Raw genomic sequence first — 11580 nt, 5'->3', positions numbered from 1 at the left:
GTCCCACACCCAACTTTCATTTCTTAACTTTCTGACCAATAGGTCGACATAATCCCATGTGCCTAGGGATCCAAAGCAAGAGTCCACCTAGCCTTAAATTGAGATTCTAGAGCAATTGGAAAAGTCAAAATTTGCATACAAGATCGTTTCACTTATGTTTTTGCCCGATGGTCATTTGGAACCAACAAAAACGTAAAAGTAGGCAATTGTCCCTATGACCCAAAAGAACTGCTTGGTAACCGAATTGCCAGTCCCAAAAGGTCATAAATATACTAGGGAAACTATAGGAAAGCTCTAATCGTGAAAAAATCAAAAATATAGTAAATGACTTAAATGGTCACTATAATATCCACTACTTAAAGGACTTTTGTTAGCAATAGTCAAGGATTAGGGTGATGCTGAAGCCTTGAACATATAAGGAAACAAGGTCTGCATTTCACACTTTATCTACAAAGTAGCTTCCTCTATTGGATAGTGCCTCCAATAAACATTAACTACAAGAATTTCCCTAGTGTGCAACCAACTGACATCAATAGCTAAAATAAGCACATGCTCCTCTATAAAGGTCAACCACTTATCTAACTAGACTGAGTACCATTTAAGCACATAAGATAGATAAGTAATGTATCGCTACAACATGGATACCTTTAATATCGGATGGACAGAAGAAAAATCTTGAGGTAAACGTACCTCATAAGACAACTCATAAACTTTTCAAAGAATATCGAAAGGTCCAACATATCTGGGCTTAATCTTGCCATTTCAACACAAACCATATCACACATTTCATGAATGGTATATGGAGGAATACTCAATCACCACTCCAAATCTCAAGGTACGAAGTCTATGGTCTGTATAATCAATTTGCCTACTCTAAGATACTCTCAACCTATCCTGAATCACACTGAATCTATCCAATGACTCCTAACTCAGTCAGTGCCTAAGGGTATACCCCTGAAGCCTCAAATCACCCAATAGAGAAAAAATATTGCCTAGCATAAGAACTCTCAAAAGATGAAATCTAAAAGCTCAAATAATGATTGTTATTATAAGAAAACTCTGCCAAGTCCATGTGCTGCTCCCAGTGCCCTCCAAAGTCCATAAAACATGCTCATAGCATAGACTCAAGAACTTGAATAGTCCACTCTAACTTGCCATAGGTTATAGGATAGAAGGTTGTAATAAGATCTACTTGAGTATCAAACTCCTAAAAATATCTCCAAAATCTAGTAGTGAACATGAACCCTAGAATGAAATGATAGATATAGGCATACCATGCAAACAGACTATCGCACACACAGTCTACCCACTCTGAACTAAATGACATCTAAATAAAAAGGAAATATGTCAAATTTTTCAACCGATCCACAATGACCTAAATATCATTTGAACCTCAGGAAGTGGGAGGAAAACCACTAACAATATCCATGGTAATTCACTCTTATTTCCACTCGGGAATAGGCAATCTCTAAAAAAACTACCTGGTCACTGTTGCTTGGCCTTTACCAGCAGACAACACAGGCAATGACATACAAAGTCTACCATATTTCTTTTTATTCCACTCCACCAACAGTTATGTCTCAAGACAACATACAACATAGTTGTACCCGAAGTAATGGAATACCTATATCTATGAGCCTCATAAAAAATCAAAAAAATTAACTCATCGATCCTTGGAACACAAATCTTACTATCAAATCTCAAGACAACCTAAGAATATATGGTATCCCTCTCAGGCTTACCACTTAAGACTTGATCAGAGAGGATGAAAAGTCTTTTATCCTCAATCTAAAAATTCTGGGTCTGCTCAAATAAAAGGTCCTCACCGCAATACTAGCAAGAATCCTCTAGGGGTCTGCAATATCTAGTGGAACTATCAAGTTAGCTAAGTATTAAATGTCTGATGCAAACAACCTTTGAGAAACTAAAATACAAGCGAAGCTACCCGTACTCACTGCAATCCAACTCAAAGCACCAGCTACTAAATTCGCCTTTCTACGATGATATAAGATGGACATATCATAGTCCTTAAGCAACTTCATCCATTTACACTTCATAGATTTAAGATCCTTTTAGGTCATAATATGTTGAAGACTATGTTGATTTGTGAAAATCTCACAATGCACACCATAAAGATAATGTCTCCAAATTTTAAGTGCAAAAACTACTCTTACGAATTCCAAATCATGAATGGGGTAGTTGCACTCATGCACATTAAGTTGCCTCAAAGCATAAAAAATAACATGACCCTACAACATTATTACATAAGACAAACCAACACCAAAAGCATCATAATACATGATAAATCCCTCACCCATAAATGAAAGAGCCTAAATAGGAGACAAAGTAAGAAACTCCTTAATCTTACCAAAGCTCGACTCACAATCTTTGAACCATTGGAAAGGAACCCCTTTTAGGGTTAATCTAGTCATCGATGCTAAAATAGTAGAAAAACCCTCGACAAAACATCTATAATAACAAGTCATGCAAATTAAGCTACAAAAATTAGTCTGGGATGTGTGCCTAGCCCAATCAGAAATTTCCTCAATCTTCACTTGGTCTAATATTATCCCATCCTTCTACCCAACATATCAAATAAATGTCACTAACTAAAGAAAAAACACACATACAAAAACTTTGGCAAAAAACACATGATCTCTCAGAGGTTGGAGCACACTCCTCAAATACTGTGCATGATTCTCTCTACTCCTCAAATACATGATGATGTCATCGATGAACACAATCACAAGGGAAATTAAATAAGGACTAAGCACTCGGTTCATAAAATCTATGAATGCAACTGGGAATTACTCAGCCCAAAAGACATCATTAGAACTCATAATGACCATAACGGGTCCTAATAGCTATCGTTGGGAAATCTTCAGGTCTTATTCTCAACTGATGGTAACAAAACATCAAATCAATCTTAGAAAACACTATTTTACCTTGAAACTGGAGAAACAAATCATCAATGCAAGGGAGTGTATAGTGGTTCTTAAACATACACTTATTAATCTACTTATAATCGATACTCATATACTTGGAGCCATTTTTTTTCTTCATAAATAATACATGAGGTCCCCAAGGAGACATATTTAGTCTAATGAAATCCTTACTATGAAAATCTTGAAGTTGAGAATTTAGAGACATAAACTCGGCAAGATCCGTACATTAAGGTGCCATTGAAATGGCCCAGTTTTGGTCTCAAAATATGTAACAAACTTAATCTTATGATTAGGAGGTATAAAAGGTAGATCAGTTAGAAAATATTAGGAAACCACAAACTAAGGAGGTGATGGACTCCCTACACTAACATTGTGAATATAAGAGAGATTTGACTTGTAACCTCTCAAAAGAAACCTCCTTGCATAAACATAACAAAAATTTCCCGTCGACTTATGGCCAACTACTCTCTACCTCACAATTGGGGGTATGACGAGCATGGCTAAGGTAATGGTCTTGGTAAAATAATCCATGACTACCTGATAGTGGGATCACTAGTCCATGCCCAAAATCATATTAAAATCCACTATACACAGTATAATGAGATCATTGTGAGTATCAACATCTCTAATAGTCACAACACAGGATATGAGTACATGATACACTACTAAAGAATAACCCATAGGAGTGGATACAAGTAAGGAAATAGATAATACATGCAAAGATAAATCTAACCATGGAGGAAAATAAGTAGAAACATAATAATAAGTGGATCCCAATTAAAATAAAGCATAGTCCAACTGACGGCACACCAAAATCATACCTATGACAATAACATTGAAAGACTCAATGTTGGGCCTAGCAGGCACTGCATATAACTGGGCACTACCACTACTTGCTTTGCTCCAAATCGTTCTCCTATCCTACAATTATGAATACTATCTCGAGCACCTAAGCACCACCACTATGATGATTCATACTACCTCTACTTGAGGGATAAACTGCTTTATAGGGAGACACTCTAAGCTATGTTAATAATCACCCTATGACTTAAGAAATCACATGAGCAATGAATAAAAGCTCAATAATCAAACCATATCACATGTACTAAACTAGAGGATAAACCCCTCGAGGAATAAGCACCACCCTAACTAGGGCGATAATTAACCCAAGACCGTCTTCTTTAGTAATCTAGAGTGTTGCCTGAATGGAACTACTAAGCTAACTCTATGGCTTATATGACTGACGCTGGGGGTACCTATCCACTGAACAACTACCTCTGAACTAGAGGCTACTACAACTTCTAAAGAAACTACCGTGATACCAAGATCTGTTCTTTCTGCCCTTTGGGCCTCGTGATGTATATCCTTTATTACCTAAGTATGATAACAAACCTCAACAAAAGACCTACCTACAATAAACAATCATTGAGTTAAAATATAAAGGGCAAGTCGCAATCCTTGAATAAAGCAATGAACCCTCTCATTCTCAGTAGACAAAATAGAAGTCCATCCCTAGTAAATTTGTAAATATAAATCTTATAATCCATAATCGTCATGGTTTTTTGTTATAATATATTTAATGGGTCCCTTAAATAATCCCTAAGATTGTGAGGCATGTACTTCTAATAGAAAATATTGAAAAATAGAGCTAATATAAATAAATAAGATCCTGCTGGTCTAAAATAAAGATAACCTCTCCATAATTATTGAGCTGCCAAGTCTAACTGAGAAGTAGTGTAGTCAACACCACAAGTCTCAACTAGGCATAACTTATTGTGCTTATCCTTACAAGTAATCAGAAAATCGTCTGCATCCTTGCCCTGTACATTACAAAGCGTAGGTAGACCCAATCTCAAGAATTTATCAAACATCTTCTAATCCTCAATAGACATAGTAGGTTGGCTAGAAAACTATGAGTTGACCAACTACCAATGTAGAAATGACCTCAAATCTAGAAGCCACTAATACAAAATGTGGCCTCACCTCAGTACCATTCTAATCTATATACTGTGCACCATCAGATGATTTACTACCAACCAATCCTAAAAGATGAAAAAAGCCATCCCTAAGCATTAAAAAATAAATAAAAACTGATGGACCATGGGCTTGTCCTTAGACCATTGCTGCTTGGGGAGAAAGAATCTCTGGCCTCAGTAATGAGAATAGAGTCTACCAAAGGCACCCCATCCTGGACCATAGCTATGAAAAAATATCGAGGTTGTCCACGACCTCTAGGACATCCACAAATAGGAAAAAGATCCCTAGGTTTTGTCTTAGGACCCTCATCTTGTGTGGCGGTAGAAACCATCTCAAACATTTAGCACAAAATAAGTGAAAGAAGTGAGAAACTCCTAACAATGTCCTATAGCCTCTTAAAGATATGAAATAGTCGTCATTATTTTGATTTGCAGGACTCTACTAGATATTTGGTGTTGTACCAACAATACTAGTGGAACCTAGGCTTTGATACCAATTTGTCATGACCTAATATACGAATCATGATGGAACCTAATTTATCCCGCCAGTAGGTAAACCAAACCATATACTAAAGTTATAGGAAATGGGTTACTAACATGAAAATGCCCTAAAAGGGCAAAATAAACAATACAATTAAAAATTGTATAAAGCGTAAGTATAACATAGAAAACTATCCCACCACCTGGTAGGGCTAATAAAAGAGTTACTAAAAATAAAAACAAAGTACTAAAACATTTAGTGAAATCATCTCTAAAACCTAAAGACTAGACATAGACAGATAGAAGAAAATAGGGTACCACCAAATCCAAGATCTCACTTTATCTATGGAACCCAACACAACAAAATCCTAGAATCAATGACAATAACTAGTACTCAGATCTACACCAAAAAGGTACAGAAGTGTAGTATGAGTACCAATACCATAGGTACTTGATAATGCTCAAATTACATCTCAACATAAGTGCAAGGCATTTTTTGTTAATATATTTACCCAACTTTGAAGTCGGGGTCGAATCCATGAAGAAAAATATAAGGGGAAATCAAGTTAATTTGAGATAATCGATACTTGTTAAATTCAAACCAGTATTACACAAAGATAAATATGGGGGGGATAAGTATCAACACTAATATGTATTTACGTGTGTTTCTAGTATAAATTTAGGGCTATGCATAACAAGAGTTTTATCAATTAGGCACGAATTTTAGGATTATGCATTACTAAGGGAATTGACATATGGATGCTAATTATTAACTTCAATCTTAGTAGGACAAATACTAGTACACTTGGTTATAGATTTTGATATTGGTCTTTCAACAAAATAGCAAACTTTTACCCATTGACTCTTTAGAATACCTAATGGGTGTGTTCAACAATTGGTAACAAAACCTCACTTTAAGCATCCCTATTTCTAGTATAATACCAATGGTATAGTTAACTTCACAACCACCCATATGTCAATGATGTTGATAGATTTTCAAACATCACACATAATTTTCTACCATTTCTTTGGTCTATACATCCCTCTTTCAAGTATTATATCGATTCCAAAAGTTCACCCACAACCCTTCTTTTGAAGATAGCTTTGAGCTTTCTAGAGTTAGGAGATTTCAATCATCAAACCCATATGGGTATTTTGGATCTTTCACCTGTAAATCCCAACCAAATTGGTCAATCTATGAAAAAGCCCATTAGTATGAACTACTATATATAATCTAAAAATAACAAACCACACATATTTTAATTCCTATTCATACATAACCTTAAGCGAGAAATCTGGCTACACAAAAGATAAGTAAGAAAACTTTGAACTGAGTGAATGATTTTTTAAACTTTTGACTCTAACAAATCACCAATGGAAGTGAGATATTCCTATACTTAGAGTATACTCTAATGTATTTTTCACCCAAAGTTTATACGATATTTTCTTCTCCAAGTATAGAGTCTATGAACTCAAGAACAAAACCTATCTATTGGGGAAAATGGAATATCACGAATTATTAGGGTATGAGTCTTTTTGTGAAATTTAGGATTAACCACGTGCATTTACAATTCTTTCCTTGGGCTGTATTTTTCCATTATGCCACGATTGCAAAGGCTTTGATGCTATTGCGTCTACTATGATCCTGATTAGCTTCTACGACCATGGTTAATTGACTTTACTTGACTACAACAATGCGATCATCTGACTGCGACCGTAGTATCTGAGGCCAGTTCCTCTATAAGTGTTCAGCTGGACTTTTTTTCTTTTTTTTGATCATTTTCAGCTCCAATCTACATCTTTCAATCTCATCAACTATGTGTGTTCAAAGTATGGAAATTAGTTGATTCAAAAAAATATGGCTCATTTATTTATTAAAAATATGGTAATATGCATGAATATGGAGTGAGAAGGAGTGGTAAAATTACCCCTCATCAACACCCCCAACTAATAGCTTTACTTGTCCTCAAGCAACACTACCTCTTACCATGAGACAATAATTATCTATGCCTAAACTTTATGCCTTAAAGATTACAATGACTTCAAGCTTAGTCAGTACCACAGGTAGCTCAATGCGTACAGGCTATGCTATTCTCCCTACACCCCCATCATAAGTTGCAATATCCAAGAATGCACAAGACTTCAAATAGAAACCAAGAAACAAAAACCAATACTCAAGAAGTGACTCCTGGTTGACCACAACTAAGTTATACTCTATTTGCCTTATTGCTCGGCAGGTGACAAAATCACCAACCCTACCTTTTTCACATGTTACCTCGACAAAAAATAGAATTCCATAATCAAGATACCAAATACGAAAAAAGAAATTTTATGTGCAAAAGCACTCTCCCTGTCAAAAGAAATCTCTATGTTAACAAGTATCATACCATAGGTTTGCCCCTATTTTCAATCTTCACAAAAGAGAATGTAAATGATTCGAGATCTCAAAGACTTTTCAAGATTGCAACATAGGCTCGGGTTAGCGTAGGATATCATTTGGGACAATATCGATGCACCGTTCCTTGAACATCTACATCACATTATTTAATCCGCTTTTTTGACTATGGGCCAATCTTCTTTGTTTTATCTCTTTTCTCATGCCTACTTTTTTCTACCTTTGTTCACCCATTTTCTTTCTTTTCTTTTTCTTACAACTTTTGTGTAATTAATTCCACTGTTGGAACCTTTCTTTTTTTATTCATTTGTTTTCAATACTTAGGCACTTAGGCATATAACTACGATTTCATGGCCCTAATCCTACTTCCATCAATCTTTAACAACCCCACTTAGGCTTTTAGCCTCAAGTTACATTTTCAAGTTTAAAGAGGGTACAATTCAAAAAAGGGATAAAAAGAATGTTTCACGCCTTGTAATGTGTTTTCCAAATAAAGGTCTAAAGGCTCAAAGTGGGTAACTATGGATTAAATTTATGCACGGGTAGGATTTTTAGGCTATATTAGTTCTTCAATACCAAAACATAGCCTAAGATCATTTTTCTAATCATATAAAATCAAAACTAGCCTGGACTAACAGGACAGGTTCTAGATAACACCCGTATATAAAAGAAGAATGTAAAAAGCTCACCAGACATGGCATGCAATAACATACCAAGGAGGCTCAATTTCCCATCTCTTGAGAGAAAAATTAGAATATTTATCATTATTTACCAGTCAAGAACTAATGGAATCCGAAAAAGAAAAAAGTTTTGTCAGAAAGTTGCTCACGTCTATGCCCTTGATATTCAGAATTATTTTATGAAGGAGGTTGCTTATTTAGCATTTGGACCACGCTAAATTTTCTATGTTATAGCTACAACTAAGGCCTTAGTCTCACATTTTTGGTCAAAATGGGTAAACCAACCATATGGCTATTCACAATTTGCCAATGGCATAAAATATGACCCCAAATTTACAATTTTAGAAAGCCATTAGTACTCAAAATTCCCCTGCATCTAATACTAAAACCTAAACAAAACGCTTTACCCTTAAGAATGTCATCACTAAATTTATCATAGGGCAAATCTTGTCACGCATCACAAAAATAAAAATAAAACTAAAGTAAAAATAAAATTAATCTAAAAACTATTATAATCCATAAAAACGTAGGAAACATCAAAGTTCACAAAAATAAAATCTCAAAACAAAAAAAAATAGTATCCAAAGTGTCATGCAAAATATCATTAAAATATCCAACAATACATTGAAATAGTACAAATATGGGGGCCCCCCAAACAATAAAAAATGTAGTGTCCACACTGCATGTGCAATAAAGTAAGAGTAAGAGGGGTCTCCCTGAATTTAGATCAAGAGCTGCACTCTCTCGTTGACTCTATACCATCACCACCAGCATCATCAGCAGACCAATAATTAGGGGCCTCATCCTTACTGTTCAACTTTGATAAAGGTAGTTGATGATTGGGTTTGAGCACCTTGAAAATGACTTTTACCCTCTTCCATAGTATCTTGAAGAATTTATCTTTTTTCTTATCTCTATTTTCCATCTTATCTTATGATTCCCTAAGGTATCTGTGCGATCCAGCTAAGGCTGAGTAGGTTCTCTCCAATCTAGATATAGTGGCTTTCTTCTTCTTCTGCTTATCACAGTATATGTCATAATTCAACTGATTAACATATGAGTTATGAGCTATTAAGGACTCTCCTAGTCCTTGAGGCAATTTGGAAACTAGCTCCATACCACCCATATCTGACCTAAGATGTCATCGAGGGGGTTGGCTACGAAAAGTCTATGAGAATCCGTGTCCTCTTAGGCTGATTTGATGGAGTCTATCTTCCTTTTCTTTCTCTGACCTTTGCCACCTTTACATCAAAATTTGAGTAGGAAGATGTGAGATCCTGGGAGCACCCATGTATCTGTTGAATACTCTTTCACCTGAGCTCTCCTACAAAGCTCAATAATAAGGGGAGGGAAGAGAAAATGTGTACTCTATGGTTCTTGAAGTACCACCACTCCGAAATCACAATCTCACCCATATTCAGATTAATGCCAGATAGTATACAAGCAACTATCCAAGCTTGCATATCCATGAAAATTCATGTGAATACATGGGAAGACTCTACTTTAGATGATATTCATCCCAAGCCTGGCCTCAGCTGTGAAATCATTCATCAAGATGTCTCACTTGGTGGTGGCATAGGTAACATCTTTGTTCGGGCATATAATATTTGCTATCTAAGATCCTACCTCATATCCTTTTGCATGATATTGTTCCATGTTAGCATCTGGGAGCCCATACACCTCGTTAATCTGCTCTGCTTTTAACTTCACTTGGTTACCCGCATTATCATCACTGGTTTTAAGAGAGACACTATGCAATGGTTCATGTATAACTCATGCACCCAGTGCTCATTTGAATAGCATGATTCTGGGGCAAAGCATCTCCATCCTCTCTGAGTGAGTGTTTCTTAGAAACTTGGGAGCTTTTCCTCCACTTTGTGTAAGTTGATAAACCTTTCACAGAGTAACTTAGTTCTCAAAAAATCCATATAGTAGAGGTTTTGGAATTGTGCGGCCATGAACCTAGTGTTGTCAAATTCTTCAATTTTGGTGGCTTAGTACCTGTAAGCAGTGCATTCTAGACAATCATTAACATTATCACACTAAAAACATGCTATATTAATTACATAAACTCATTCTGTGGTGTTTTAGAATATTTTGGGGTCAAAAATGGATATGAATAAATTTTTATTTTTACAGGCACTGGCGATCATAGATAATTGACGTGATCGCGATACTTGCGACCAACTATTTAAGAGAATTTTAGTTAATTTTGAGAAATGTGTGTGTGAGGAAATGGAATTTGTAAGGTCAATTAAACTGATTTGACCTTGATTTTGGTCCTAGTTCTGCAATTTCTTTGACACGACTTCTGTGATCCCGGTGGAACAAATCATGACCACGGTAACTGAGACCAAGAATCAGGCATTCTGTACTCCAGTATTCCTTCAAAACATGCCAATCTTACATGTTCCTCTTTTCATCTTCAATCAACATTCCTCTTAGTGCTACTTTGTAATGAATTATGCATGAAGAAACACAAAAAATAAAATCTACACTATCATATATAAATTAAAAGGATACAAGACACTTTTCATGTAGTAATGGGTTCCCTCCCATCAAGCTGTTAGTTTAACATCGTGGAACGACCTATCAAACATTTCCTTTTATGTCTCCACTTAGAAGAGTCGAATCTCTATCCTAAGTTTTGTTTAATCTACAATGAGCGGCAGTGGGACAAAAGATTCAGTTCATACTATATGCGGTTTAGAAGAGGTATAGAAAGCATGCTTTGATCTATCCATTTTGAAGACTTAAATAATTTACCCAACTTCACATTGAATCTTCGGTTTAGTTCCTTCGGTGAAATTTAGCACATCAATTTTCCACTAGTTGCACATCAGGCGTTAAGTTCCTTTGCCATTTTGGATAGGGTTCCAGATGCTTCTTTGGAATATTAAATTCCAAAATATAGGAATCATACTACATCTTCCCACAATCCCTCATTTGTCTAGGTGGATGGATTCTCAACACATCCTCTAGGCATAATATTGAAAAGTGGTTTGAATGAGGCCCAACCCCTAATTCTGAAATTGCCTCCTCTAAAGCATCTTCACCCTTAAATGACCTAGAGTCATTATACAAGATTTTCCTTGACTCTTTTT

This window comes from Capsicum annuum, chromosome 3, assembly GCF_002878395.1.
Source record: "Capsicum annuum cultivar UCD-10X-F1 chromosome 3, UCD10Xv1.1, whole genome shotgun sequence".
NCBI classification, from domain to species: Eukaryota; Viridiplantae; Streptophyta; class Magnoliopsida; order Solanales; family Solanaceae; genus Capsicum; species Capsicum annuum.
Note: the sequence above shows the minus strand (reverse complement) of the source record.